A 15406-nucleotide genomic window follows, 5' to 3' on the forward strand; every position below is an offset into this window, starting at 1 on the left:
CGTGCTCGTGCACAATTTCCTCATAGACATCAATGGGGAGAGCCGGCTAAAAAAAAGCCTAACACCTGCAATAAAGGAGCGTAAAGCTCCGTAACACAGCCCCATTGATTCCTATGGGGAAAGAAAAGTTATGTTTACACCTAACACCCTAACATAAACCCCGAGTCTAAACACCCCTTATCTGCCACCCCGACATCGCCGCCACCTACATTACACTTATTAACCCCTAATCTGCCGCCCCCAACGTTGTCGCCGCCACTATACTAAAGTTATTAACCCCTAAACCTCTGGCCTCCCACATCACTAACACTAAATAAACATATTAACCCCTAAACCTAACCCTAAGTCTAACCCTAACACCCCTAACTTTAATATAATTCAAATAAATCTAAATAAAACTTACTATTATTACCTAACTAATTCCTATTTAAAACTAAATACTTACCTATAAAATAAACCCTAAGCTAGCTACAATATAACTAATAGTTACATTGTAGCTAGCTTAGGTTTTATTTGTATTTCACAGCTAAGTTTGTATTTATTTTAACTAGGTAGACTAGTTAGTAAATAGTTATTAACTATTTACTAGCTAACTAGTTAAAATAAATACAAATTTACCTGTAAAATAAAACCTAACATTACACTACAATTAAATAAATTACATTAATTAAATACAATTAACTAAATTACAAAAAACAATAAACACTAAATTACACAAAATAAAAAAGAAATGATCAAATATTTAAACTAATTACACCTAATCTTATAGCCCTATCAAAATAAAAAACCAAAATAAAAAAAAACTAAACTAAACTGCCAATAGCCCTTAAAAGGGCATTGCCCCAAAGAAATCAGCTCTTTTATCTGTAAAGAAAAAAAAAAAATACAAACAACCCCCCCAACATTAAAACCCACCACCCACACAACCAATCCGGTGTTCAAAAATTGTAAGTGGATTTTCGGGGGTTAGTGTTAGGTTTTTTTTAAGGGTTTATTGGGTGGGTTTTATTTTTAGGTTAGGGGTTTGGGCAAGGAAAAAGAGCTAAATGCCCTTTTAAGGGCAATGCCCATCTAAATGCCCCTTTCAGGGCAATGGGGAGCTTAGGTTTTTTAGATAGACTTTTTATTTGGGGGGTTTGGTTGTGTGGGTAGTGGGTTTTACTGTTGGGGGGGTTGTTGTTTTTTTTTTTTTTACAGGTAAAAGAGCTGATTTCTTTGGGGCAATGCCCTGCAAAAGGCCCTTTTAAGGGCTATTAGCAGTTTAGTTTAGGGTTTTTTTTATTTTGTTTTTTTTATTTTTTATTTTAATAGGGCTATTAGATTAGGTGTAATTAGTTTAAATATTTGATCATTTCTTTTTTATTTTGTGTAAGCTGTGAAATAAAAATAAAACATAAGATAGCTGCAATGTAACTATTAGTTATATTGTAGCTAGCTTAGGGTTTATTTTACAGGTAAGTATTTAGTTTTAAATAGGAATTATTTAGTTAATGATAGTAATTTTTATTTAGATTTATTTTAATTATATTAAAGTTAGGGGTGTTAGGGTTAGGTGGGTTAGGTTTAGGGGTTAATAACTAGTGTAGTGGCGGCGGTGACGGGGGTGGCAAATTAGGGGTTAATAATATTTAACTAGTGTTTCAGATGCGGGAGTGCAGCGGTTTAGGGGTTAATATATTTATTATAGTGGTGGCGATGTTTGGAGCGGCAGATTAGGGCTTAATATTTTTATTATAGTGTTTGCGAAGTGGGAGGGCCTTGGTTTAGGGGTTAATAGGTAGTTTATGGGTGTTAGTGTACTTTGTAACACTTTACTTATGAGTTTTATGCTACAGCTTTGTAGCGCAAAACCCATAACTACTGACTTTAGATGGCGGAACGAATCTTGATGGTATAGGCTGTACTGCTCACTTTATGGCCTCCTAGGCAAAACTCGTAATACCGGCGCTATGGAAGTCCCATTGAAAAAGGTGTGCGGTACAGCTGTACCTACAGGACTCGTAATACCAGCGGTAGAGAAAAAGAGCCATAACGCTGCTTTTTCACTCATAATGCACAACTCGTAATCTAGCCGATTGGCATGAGTAGCATTTAAACATGAGCAGGAAGCATTTGTCAGCCAATGAGCATAAGCAAGAAGTATCTACAGAAGTAGGAAATGCACCACTGATACTGCTGTATTCGTTTGACATTTAAACTGCTTTCATAACAACTTACCCTTAGGTCCTTGAATTCCTTGGACGCCAGCTTCACCTGACCCACAAAAAATAAATAAAAGTGTCTTAGAAATCTCTAAAGCTTTTCTTTACCTATAGAGGCCCATTTATCAAGCTCTAAATGGAGCTTAAGGGCCCGTGTTTCTGGCGAGTCTTCAGACTCGCCAGAAACGCAAGTTATGGAGCAACGGTCTAAAGACCACTGCTCCATAACCTGTCTGCCTGCTCTGAGCAGGAGGACAGAGATCGCCACAATTCACCCCAATCGAGTACGATCGGGTTGATTGACAACCCCCTGCTGGCGTCCGATTGGCCGCGAATCTGCAAGGGGCGGCGTTGCACCGGCAGCTCACAAGAGCTGCTGGTGCAATGCTGAATACGGAGAGCGTATTGCTCTCCGCATTCAGCGAGGTCTGTCGGACCTGATCCGCACTGTTGAATCAGGTCTGACAGACCTTTGATAAATAGGCCATTTATAGTGTTCTTAGCGTATGTGGTTAAATATAGTTAGGATTCAGATAGAGTATGCAATTTTGAAAATATTTCCAGTTTACTTCTACTGTCAAATTTGGTTAATTAAGAAGGGACTAGAGAAGCAGGGGTTAAACTACTCATTCATACTTTTGTGAGTAAAAACCCACCTACCCCACTTAGGACTAGATTACAAGTGGAGCGCTAATTTATTGTGTGCCGTAAACGGGGAAATTCACCTGTTTACTGGCACATAATAAATAACCAGCCATTACAAGTGGCTGGTTAATGTTACTGTGCGCTCGTGGTAGCAATTAGTTCTCCGAGGTCAGACCTCTAGTTAATTTAAAAAATGTCCCCCATTTGTCCCCAAAATAAAGAGTTTTGTACAATGTTATGATTTTTTTTATAATTTAACTGCACAAAGCATTTATAAGGGGTTAAAGTGAGCGGGTGTGGTGTGTTATCACTTTGAATATATATGTATATGCTTAAATACATATTATAAACACATACATATATATGTATATACACATATAAACACATACATATATATGTATATACACAAATAAACACATACATATATATATGTATATACACAAATAAACACATACATATATATATGTATATACACAAATAAGCACATACATATATATGTATATACACAAATAAACACATACATATATATGTATATACACAAATAAACACATACATATATATATATGTATATACACAAATAAACATACACAAATAAACACATACATATACTGTATATGTATATACACAAATAAACACATACATATATATGTATATAATTATACACATATAAAACACATAAATATATATACACAAATACATACATACATATATATGTATATACACATATAAACACATATATATGTATATACACATATAAACACATACATATATATGTATATACACAAATAAACACATACATATATATATATATATGTATATACACAAATAAACACATACATATATATGTATATACACATATAAACATACACAAATAAACACATACATATACTGTATATGTATATACACAAATAAACACATACATATATATGTATATACACAAATAAACACATACATATATATGTATATACACATATAAACACATACATATATATGTATATACACAAATAAACACATACATATATATATATATGTATATACACAAATAAACACATACATATATATGTATATACACAAATAAACACATACATATATATATATGTATATATACAAATTTACACATACATATATATGTATATACACAAATAAACACATACATATATATGTATATAATTATACACATATAAAACACATAAATATATATACACAAATACATACATACATATATATGTATATACACATATAAACACATAAATTTACAGTATATGTATATACATAAATATTTAACATTTGCTGCCCATCGCTGTGCGACTCACCCTCTTAACTGCGTTAGGTTCTCTAGCACATCTCACGGCATGAGAAATAGGCTCCCATTGGAGCCTATGGAAGCCCGCTCTCGTTGCGCTCAACTTGTAATACACATTTGCGTGCGCCGGTATTACTGAGTGGATCACAAATATTGTGTTTGTGAAAGCAAAAGGTTGTGCTCCACTCTTAATCTGGCCCTTAAAGGGATATGAAACCTATTTTTTTTTCTTTTATGAATCAGATAGAGCATTTGATTTTAAACAACTTTCTAATTTACTTCTATTATCATTTTTTCTTTGTTCTTTTTGTATCTTTTGTTGAAAAACAGGGACATATGCTTAAGAGCCAGTCCATTTCTGGATCACTATATGGCAGCAGTTTTGCAAGTATGTTGCCCATTTGCAGATAGCAGCACTATTTCCTGTCATTTAGTGCTCCAGATGCCTACCTAGGTATTTCTTCAACACAGAATATCATGGGAACAAGGCAAATTTGATAACTTAAGTAAATTGGAAACTGGTTTTAAACTGGTTTATTCCGTCTGTATCACAAAAGAAATCTTTTGGTTTCATAGCCCTTTAAAGGGATAGCAAGGTCAAAATTAAAATGTGCATAGATGCATTTCAGTGTTAAATAGAAGCATGTTTGCAATATAATTCCATTAGTAAAATTGCTTCTAGTAAATGCTATTATTGTTTTTCAGTGGCATATGCACATATGCTGTGAAGGCCAGTGCACCAGTATTCAAGTTCAGAGAGCTGGCAGTGTTGTGTATTGGGTCTGTGAAGACTTAATTTGTGTCATTAAAACCAACACTGACTCTCTTAGAAGGTCTGGTGTTTAAATACTGGTGCACGGCCATCTCAGCATATGTGTGTATGCCACTTAAAAACAATAATAACGTTTACTAGCTTAATGCTTAATGCTTCTGTTTAAAACTGAAATTCACCCATGCAGATTTTAATTGTGAACTTTCTATCTCTTTAACACTTCAATCTTTAATAAAAACAAGGACACATGTTTATTAGTACAAGTAACTTGATTACCTTTATTAGGCATACATGTGACTAATACATCTTTATTTAACTGTAAATCTTATAATGACGGCAACTGAGTTCCTAAATATAAAACCCTACTATAGCTATTCACGTCTCTGCATCTGCAATGGAGCAGGTTTGTTCCAGTCTTATAATGGTCATGCACTTTTATGAACTCTTCAGCCTGCCTACCCGCTGGGAAGGGAACCCCTAAGCTTGCAGCTTTTGGGGATCACCCTTCCAATTCAAACTGACCATCACTCAGTCTGTCACTTTATCGCACACAGGGCCAAGACCAACTGCTGTATCTAGGAGGGAGACACCCCAGTCAAGCAAGGGTAAAACAGTTTTTTTAATGTAAAGTGCTTATGAGCAAATAAAAACACAGGTACAGTGTATAAGATAAAACGAGCATGAATACAATGAACTTCGTAGGCGAGTGAGAGTATGTAAGAAATCACCCAATCCTTTTAGCCATCCTAAGCGCTTCCGGACCACCACAGGAGCTGAAAGGTTAGGGGCTGCTCAAACCAACCCGGCGTCTGGAGAGGTAATGTGGAGACGACTCAGCTTCTCTACGCGTTTCGTTGGGATCCGACCAGACTTTTTCAAGAGATAATGTGTTGTTTAGTCCTTTGCTCCTTTTAAAGCGAGCCAGCTTGAATGTCTCACAATACGTGGCTGTATCTGATTGGTTAACCATGTAATGCCCCACAATTGGTTGCTTCTTCTTAGTGACGTGATGAGCATTGCGATACAGTTTCTGGTGTACATCAAGTATCTAACTGGCACGTAAATGACTAAGATAAATAGTACAATTAAAGTAGCAATATACAAACAGCATTGAAAACATAAAGGCACATAACCGGTATTGCTGCGGTATAGCACTTCTATTACAGCTAAAAGGCAAAAAATAGATGGTAAATTACAGACATAAAATGTACACAATAATGTGTTCATAGAAGTGCTTAACCGATATCTTGTCAGCGTGACACATATATGTACATTTGTCAATCGATACTCAATCAAAAAATTACAAGAGAATATTATTCTAATCCTATAGCAAACAGCTGGCACGTAAACGGTTTGTGAACATCCAAACCTGGCAAGACAATTCTTTGTTAGCCATATTAGCAGGTGATACTAAAAAATGTAATATTCAAAAAAATATAATATTCAAAAAAATTCATAAAAATGATACAACATATTGCTATTATAAATGATAATACAATGAAACTCAAAAAGAAAAAAATATGAGATATTTGTAATAGACCCTAATAGAAGAGATGGAAAAAATTAAAATCAAATTAAAGAAAAGGGCTATGTGTAGGCGATATTTCTCAAAAGAGAACATATCTATGTATCACATGAAAGTACCACATTGGCCAGTATCTGAGAAGGTTATGAACTGACTATATCAGAAAAGATGAACAAAGTGGAACGAAAATAAAAAACAATAAGAATGAATAAGAAACTCTACATAAAAGCCTGAAGATCTAAATCTATATTCAGGCAATTTTGACTAATAGTATTGAGAGTTTGTAATTCATGAATCCAAAATGATTTGCGTTGTCGCAAACTTCTTAACCTATTCTTGGAGCTGTTTGGTGGAATCCAATCAATGACCATAATTCTAAATCCCTTAGGATTAGCATTGTGATGGTATTTATAGTGATCTGAGACACTGTGTGTATCTATTTTGTTACAGCAATGTTCATTGAATCTGGTTCTTATTAACCTCTTTGTACGCCCTATATAGAAACAATTGCAGCTACAGATTAGGAGGTACACCACAAACATAGATTTACATGAAAACTTATGTTTAATTTAAACTTTTCTAGATTTATTGATGTTGTTAAAGGTATCCCCCCCCCCCAATTATGTGGCTGCACATATCCTCTACTTAGCCAATGTGTATTCTCTGATATTTTAGAATATCATGTGATGCTGCAACATCACATGTTAACCATAGGAAATCATGTTCCCATTTTGGTGGATCCGCCGGGAAGGCCGATCATTTCAGGGATCGGGTCTCTAACCAGCAATCTATCCACATACATAGATCATTTTTTACAGCCCTTGGTTAAAAATACCAGATCATTTTTGAAAGATACTACACAAACTATCAAAACTTTTGAGGGGACAAAATGGGAACATGATTTCCTATGGTTTACCTGTGATGTTGCAGCGTTGTACACATGTATCCCACATGATCTGGGTATTAAAGCCATGGAGGAGAGCATGACCAATAGTCAACTTTCAACAGCTCAGATTAGCTTTAGTCTTGAAGGTATTGATTTTATTTTGAGGCCCAATTATTTTCAGTTTGATTCACAATTTTTTTTGCAATTACAAAGCACAGCGATGGGGAAGACTTTTGCCCCATCATATGATAATTTATTTATGAATTGTTTTGAAAATAAGTACATTTGGCACAATAACCCGTATAACAGTCACCTTATTAGTTATTTTAGATATATAGACAATATCATTATTGTCTGGAAAGGCCAGGAAGATCAGGTCAATAACTTTATTAAATATATTAACAATCATACTATGAATTTGAAATTTACCAGTAATATCCATAAAGATCATATAGAATTTCTGGACCTTCTATTGTTTGTGGACAAAGACAACAAAATTGCCGTCAGAAACTATAGGAAACCAACTGACAAGAATGGTTTCCTTAGTGCCAAAAGTGGTCATCTTCCAAGGTGGAAAAACAATATTCCCCACTGACAATATCAAAGAATACTTAGAAATTGCACGCACTTTACAGATTACCTTACAGAATCTCTTTCTTTGGACAACAGGTTTAAGGAAAAAGGCTACGACACGGCCCTCCTAAACATAGTCAAGGAAAGAGTATCGGAGATGAATAGAGAATATATATTGAACCCAACAGCTAGGAGTAGAGTTCAACCAATAAAAGATGATATTATATTTATCACGACATACAGTGAAGGGAGTAGGGAAATAGAAGATATTTTGAAGAAACTTTGGAGCATTCTTACCTGCAATCCCATATTAGGTAAGACTCTCTCTGAAAAGCCCATAATCATCTTCAGAAAAAATCAAGATCTCAAAAATATGTTAGCACCCTCTAAACTAAAATCAACAAAAAATTCTAAAATATCAGAGAATACACATTGGCTAAGTAGAGCCAATGGGACGTGGCCCTGTGGAAGCATGAATTGCCATATGTGCAGCCACATCATTAGGGGGGGGATACCTTTAACAACATTAATAAATCTAGAGAATTTAAAATTAAACATAAGTTTTCATGTAAATCTATGTTTGTGGTGTACCTCCTAATCTGTAGCTGCAATTGTTTCTATATAGGGCATACAAAGAGGTTAATAAGAACCAGATTCAATGAACATTGCTGTAACATTAAAAACAAAATAGATACCCACAGTATCTCAGATCACTATAAATACCATCACAATGCTAACCCTAAGGGACTTAGAATTATGGTCATTGATTGGATTCCACCAAACAGCTTCAAGAATAGGTTAAGAAGTTTGCGACAACACGAAACATTTTGGATTCATGAATTACAAACTCTCAATACTATTAGTCAAAAAGGCCTGAATATAGATTTAGATCTTCAGGCTTTTATGTAGAGTTTCTTATTTATTATTATTATTTTTTTATTTTAGTTTCGTTCCACTTTGTTCATCTTTCCTGATATAGTCAGTTCATAACCTTCTCAGATACTGGCTATCTCCATAGCCAATGTGGTACTTTCATGTGATACATAGATATGTTCTCTTTTGAGAAATATCGCCTACACATAGCCCTTTTCTTTGATTTTATTTTATTTTAATTTTTTCCATCTCTTCTATCAGGGTCTATTACAAATATGTGGTTATAGATTCCCTATGACCTCTAGGGAGAGAGGGGGGGACTGGGGGTTTGAGCCCTTAAACCTATAGAAACCAAACCTGGGTGTTTCCAGTAGGTAGTGCCTTATGCCAAATAATATAGAATTATTACTAAGAAGAGGGACAGAGAAAGTGAAGCATATTGGGCACACTTGGCGGGGCAAAAACCAATACTATATTGATTGTGTGGTGTGTCGTTTGTTAATTAAAACTTAACTTTTATATCAATAATCATTAAAAAAGAAAGTGGAAAATTCCACTAATGAATATAAGAAAAGACAAACAATCTTAAAATTGTGTCCGAGTAGTACTCGGTACACAAAAAGCTCCTCTCAAATGTGATACAGTGATCAGTTTGTATCACACTGTCCTGTTGAAATCAAGTGAATATCAGTATCTTTAGCTATATGTTAATACTTGAAAGTATGAGTACCATTTCCATCAGTTATATTTGTGGTGATGTGCCATGTGAGTCTTTTGCATTTAACTTGGCCCGTTGCAAATATTATCATACAAAATGAATTCTCCGACCTTTAATGGGGTTATGTTGACGTTTGAGTGTTACCACATTGTAAAAAAGGTTTTTATTAGTGATGGTACACAGATTGATTATATTCTGATATGTATAGAGAACACTTATAATAAACAACTATGCGTCAGGATGTTTATGCTATTAACATCAGTACAATAATCTGAACAATTGTTGCTGCCAAGTTGGACAGTTAACGATGTCTAGCTTATATTGTTTAATATTGATTTGCCCCAGTTAATCATGCATTAGATTTGTGCTGTTTGCATTGCTTTAACATGGTGAATACAAATACTCCAGGTGAGCGTAGGATTCTGAGATAGTCCAGAATCTCCTAACACTGTGCAGGCTCATGTAGCGTGATAACCCATTAAAAAATAAACATTATATTGTACGGCTTGAAATAGCCTGATTCAATTAAACTAGGGCTATACTATTGCTACAGTAAGCAGATACTGGTAATATTAACTATAAAAAATTGTTTCTATCAGAAAATAATTGTACTCAAAAAATCGTCTGTCTATAGCGACGGCTTGTACTTGAGCATATTGCTCCAACAATTAAAGCGTATTTCGATACTATTAAAGCCTATATTCGCTAAGTCAGGCTAAGTTTTTAACTATAAAAAGTTTAAGCTAAAGGTGCCTAAAAGAGGCCAACAATTAATCTAATTTCAACGGACTATATGAGAGGAGCAGTGCAAACGCCTGACGCGCGTTTCGCAACTGCTTTTTCAGAGGCGTCCGGTCCGACCGCCACACACTACTTTTAAAGGACCATCAGCCAATCGTGTGACTGATTACTTTTTTTGCAAATTCTAACCGCCTATCGGCTATTTCCTATCATCTTACGTTGTTATGTTGACACGGTAGCGTCATCGTCAGCTGTGACCTATCAAATTCAGGGGTGTGTTTGCTGACGTATATCCAATAGATTGCTCATATGGTGTTTATATTTATGTGTCCAACTGATCTCTCGTGTATATTGGGTGATCCACAATAGTTACTATTACCACATGTGTGTACTGATTGTTACAAAGCAGATATTTGAGCATATATTTATCGATCTTTGAATGATATTTGTTTATTGTGTTCCAAACAATTCTATCATATGCATTGAAATGTCACGCGTTATTTCTGAAGTATGCTATCTATTATATATCTATGTATACTATCCATTTATAACAATAACTTGAGCAATTATATCTATTACAAATATCTCATATCTTATTCTTTTTGAGTTTCATTGTATTATCATTTATAATAGCAATATGTTGTATCATTTTTATGAATTTTTTTGGAATATTATATTTTTTTAAATATTACATTTTTTAGTATCACCTGCTAATATGGCTAACAAAGAATTGTCTTGCCAGGTTTGGATGTTCACAAACCGTTTCCATGCCTGCTGTTTGCCATAGGATTAGGATAATATTCTCTTGTAATTTTTTTGATTGAGTATCGATTGACAAATGTACATATATGTGTCACGCTGACAAGATAGCAGTTAAGCACTTCTATGAACACATTATTGTGTACATTTTATGGCTGTAATTTACCATCTTTTTTTTGCCTTTTAGCTGTTATAGAAGTGCTATACCGCAGCAATACCGGTTATGTGCCTTTATGTTTTCAATGCTGTTTGTATATTGTTACTTCAATTGTACTATTTATCTTTGTCATTTATGTGCCAGTTAGATACTTGATGTACACCAGAAACTGTATCGCAATGCTCATCATGTCACTAACAAGAAGCAACCAATTGTGGGGCATTACGTGGTTAACCAATCAGATACAGCAACATATTGTGAGACATTCAAGCCAGCTCGCTTTAAAAGGAGCAAAGGACTAAACAGCACATTATCTCTTGAAAAGTTGGGTCGATTCCAGATGAAACGCGTAGAGAAGCTGAGTCGTCTCCAGACGCCGGATTAGTTTGAACAGCCCCTAACCTTTCAGCTCCTGTGGCTGTCCAGAAGCACTTAGGATCGTTAAAAGGATTGGGTGATTTCTTACATACTCTCACTCGCCTACGGTGACTATATCAATGCTTGTTTTATCTTATACACTGTACATGTGTTTTTATTTGCGCATAAGCACTTTACATTAAAAAACAGTTTTACCCTTAGAGTGGTTTGCGCTCTGTCTTCTTTTGTTTCCATTTCTTCAGCCTCTTTGGGAATTGGATCACAGTCCTCCCATCCGTTTCAGAGCAGCATCCACTACATATCCCGCTTTAGAAGTGAATACACACAATTACTACCTTTTTATCGTGCTGTAAGGTTGTATGCTATATCAGTTCATATCTCCTTTTTGTGGCACTAGACTAGTTTTGGAGATTTCCGCTTTTGGACAATATTATGCGATATTACTAAATAGCGTTTTGTGTACTGAGTTTCAATGTTCTGTCCTTTTATTTATTGCTATTCTTTTTTGCATATTGCTGATTTTTTGTATTAATGTTGAGAAGCGCAGCTTACTTTTTGTACTTTCATAAAGCAAGAAACAACTGAGAGGAGAATTAAAGACAGGCTTAATAAGGAGCTAGTTCAACTAAATAGAAAAAAAGATAAAAGAAGGCGCCAACATAGTGCGGTTACCAATGGGATGGAACACGCTTAGTAAATAATACCAGGTACTCACAGGATGAAAGACACTTGAGAAGTGTCACAGGTGCCTCCTGGACTCTCAGAGTTGTCCAGCTAACTCCCACTCCACTGTGGTGGTAAGGTTCCGCTTGTCTCTACCGATTAAGATGGCTCCGCTAGTGGTTGTGGCTCCCAGCCAGTATTCCAATAGGACTCTCTTGCGGTTTCCCCAAATCCAGCTATCCAGTTAAAATCCGTGCTCTCCGGTGAGAGGTGATACAGCAAGGATAAAAGTGGTTTGTGACGGTGGTAACAAACTACAATGTTGCCATTAAAAATATCAGAAAAGAAAGTTCGTGGCTGCAGTAATAAAATCAAAAAAGACTTTATTTACACAACGTTTCTCGGTCTGTACGTGACCGTTTCCTCAGGTGCATAAGTGTATAATAAAACACATAAAAACCACGAACTTATATCAGTAATACAGCGTCTCCAAATGCATACTGCGCATGTACGTGGGTGTGTCCCCATACTGGGAGTTCCATTGGCGTAAACTAACCAATGAGGTGCTTGTAATCACACACCTCCATAATTACGAGTGTATTGGGGAATTACTCAGTGTGGTTTTAACAAATAGCCCACACAGTTTTAAAAGCCACACCGGGCCATGGTAATCAATAAATCTGATGATCAGATAACGTACAAGAAAAAATATTATCTAAAAAAAATATATACATGTATATAAAAATATATATAAAAACATATCAATAAAATGTGTAAATATACAAACTACCAGATTGGGCACACCCACTCGCTATGTATACATACATACTATTACTAACGTTCATGAAGTCATTAACTCTTCATAAAATTGGTTCACATACAGATGGTTAATTGCATGGATATAGGAGAGATCTTACATGTAAAATGCAAACTATGAATATAGTAACCTATATGTAAAAAAATATATTAGAAGTATAATACGTCTCTCCCCAAAGATACGATTAATTCCATAATTTGGTTAAAAATGACAGTATTAGATAAATCAATATTCGTCTACATGATCAGAGAGAAAATTGCTTAACCCTAGACAGAGTGATTAATATAAAAAACTTAGCTAGGGTGAATGAAAAGGATTTAGAACCCAATCCAACCTGACTGTCTAGTTATAAGGACTTGTAATAACTGTGTTAGCTCCTTAATGGACATTAATCATGTTGTTTCTATAAGGTGCCTAGACTCAAACTGGTTTTACTTATTTAGAGGTACATAACGTGACATTCATATAAATAGTAACGATATATTGTAAATCAAAATACATTAAATTTTATAACCACATATACATGTTGATGCTAACAGGAGTCAGGAACCCAGTCCTACAAATCTAAATGAAAATACTAATTAAAATGACCTCGAATTAGGTACTAAGTGTTGGGTTTGCTGTATGTGGACTATAGTTTGATCACTTGATGATGTTCATTATTCCTCATAATATAGTGCTTATAATTATAGTAAAATTATTTAGCTAACATATACCTAGTGTATTAGATGAAAAGGGTCAAATTAAAGCTAGATGGTAATCTCACATCAATGAAGGAGGATAATAACAATAGGGTTATAATGTGTCTAGCAGTATAATAATATCAGTGTGGAGCCTATATATCAGGGGTGGGTATTAAAGTCCTATATTGAACTAAATACAGAATGACTCATAGTAGATCAGTTAGTTGAAGGCCGCCATATCAATATTAGCGTTTAGGCCACCAGGGGACAGGGTGCGCATCTTCCAGATCCAAAAAGTCTCCCTTTGTCTTAAATGCAAATATCTGTTTCTACCCCATTTGGGGTACACTTGTTCTAGAGGGAATATGCTAAACACATTTGATGTATTAGTATGGCATGTATTAGCATGCCTAGGGACACTATGATTGGCAATGTTTTTACTGATATTCCTTAGATGCTCACCCCATCTTTTTTTGAGGGGTCTCGAGGTCCTACCCACATACTGGACCCCACAGCTGCATTCTAACAAATAAACTACAAAGGCCGAATCACATGTAAAGTGTGTTTTGATATGACATTTTTCCTTACTAATATAGGATGCAAATTCAGTTCTCTTGCTATTTGTGTATTGACATAATCCACAATTAGCTCTATTGCACTTAAAAAAACCTGGTTTGTCTAGGAACTTATTACCTCTTATACTACTTAATTTACTCGTCAGTGATCTTTTCTTCATTACTATTTTACTCGGGGCTAGTACATTCTTTAACGTGGGAGCTCGTCTAAAAGTACAGACAGGTGTATTACCTATACTCTCCCTCAGCAAAGGGTCCCCTGTCAAAATGTGCCAGTGTTTGCCTAATATAGTTTTAATTTTATTATGGTTGTTATTGAATTGTGTTATGAATCTGACTTTCTCACTCCCTTTAATAGAACCTCCAATAGGTATAGTCTCCTTATTCTTGGCAAAGAAATCTTCTCTGCATTTATTTCTTGCTCTCTTGTAGCTAGTCTCAATAAGATCTGTGGGGTAATGTTTTTCAACAAACCTTTTCTTTAAAATATTAGCTTGTATATCAAAACTGTCTAAATCTGTGCAATTCCTACGAATCCTACAGAATTGGTTGTAAGGGATATTGTTCTTCCACGGTAAGTGGTGGTTGCTTTTATAGTTCAAATAACTGTTAGCATCCACCGACTTAAAAAAAGTTTTGGTAGAGATGTTACCTACACTGTCCCATGTTAAAATGAGATCCAGAAATTCTATACTAATCGCATCTATTTTAGAAGTGAAGTTCAGACCTAATGAATTGTTATTCAGACTATCCAAAAATTTCTGAGCCAATGATGTGTCCCCCTCCCAGATGAACAACAGGTCATCTATGAAGCGGCCATAGAAAACCAGGTTCGCCCCATATGAGGAAGGATATATATATTGTTCCTCAAAAAATCCCATAAAGAGATTAGCAAAACTAGGGGCGAACCTGGTTCCCATGGCCGTTCCCCTAATCTGCAAGTAAAATTTCTCCTGATATACGAAGTAGTTATTTTTTAATACAAAAGATATGCATTCCAAAAGGAAATCTCTTTGCTTGACTGGCATGTATATGTCCCTCTCCAAGTAATATTGGATGGCTTGAATACCCAGATGGTGTGCAATATTAGAATATAGGGCAGAGACATCACAGGTCAGCCATATCAAATTTCTTCCC

The sequence above is a fragment of the Bombina bombina genome, chromosome 12, assembly GCF_027579735.1.
Source record: "Bombina bombina isolate aBomBom1 chromosome 12, aBomBom1.pri, whole genome shotgun sequence".
Classification (NCBI taxonomy): Eukaryota; Metazoa; Chordata; class Amphibia; order Anura; family Bombinatoridae; genus Bombina; species Bombina bombina.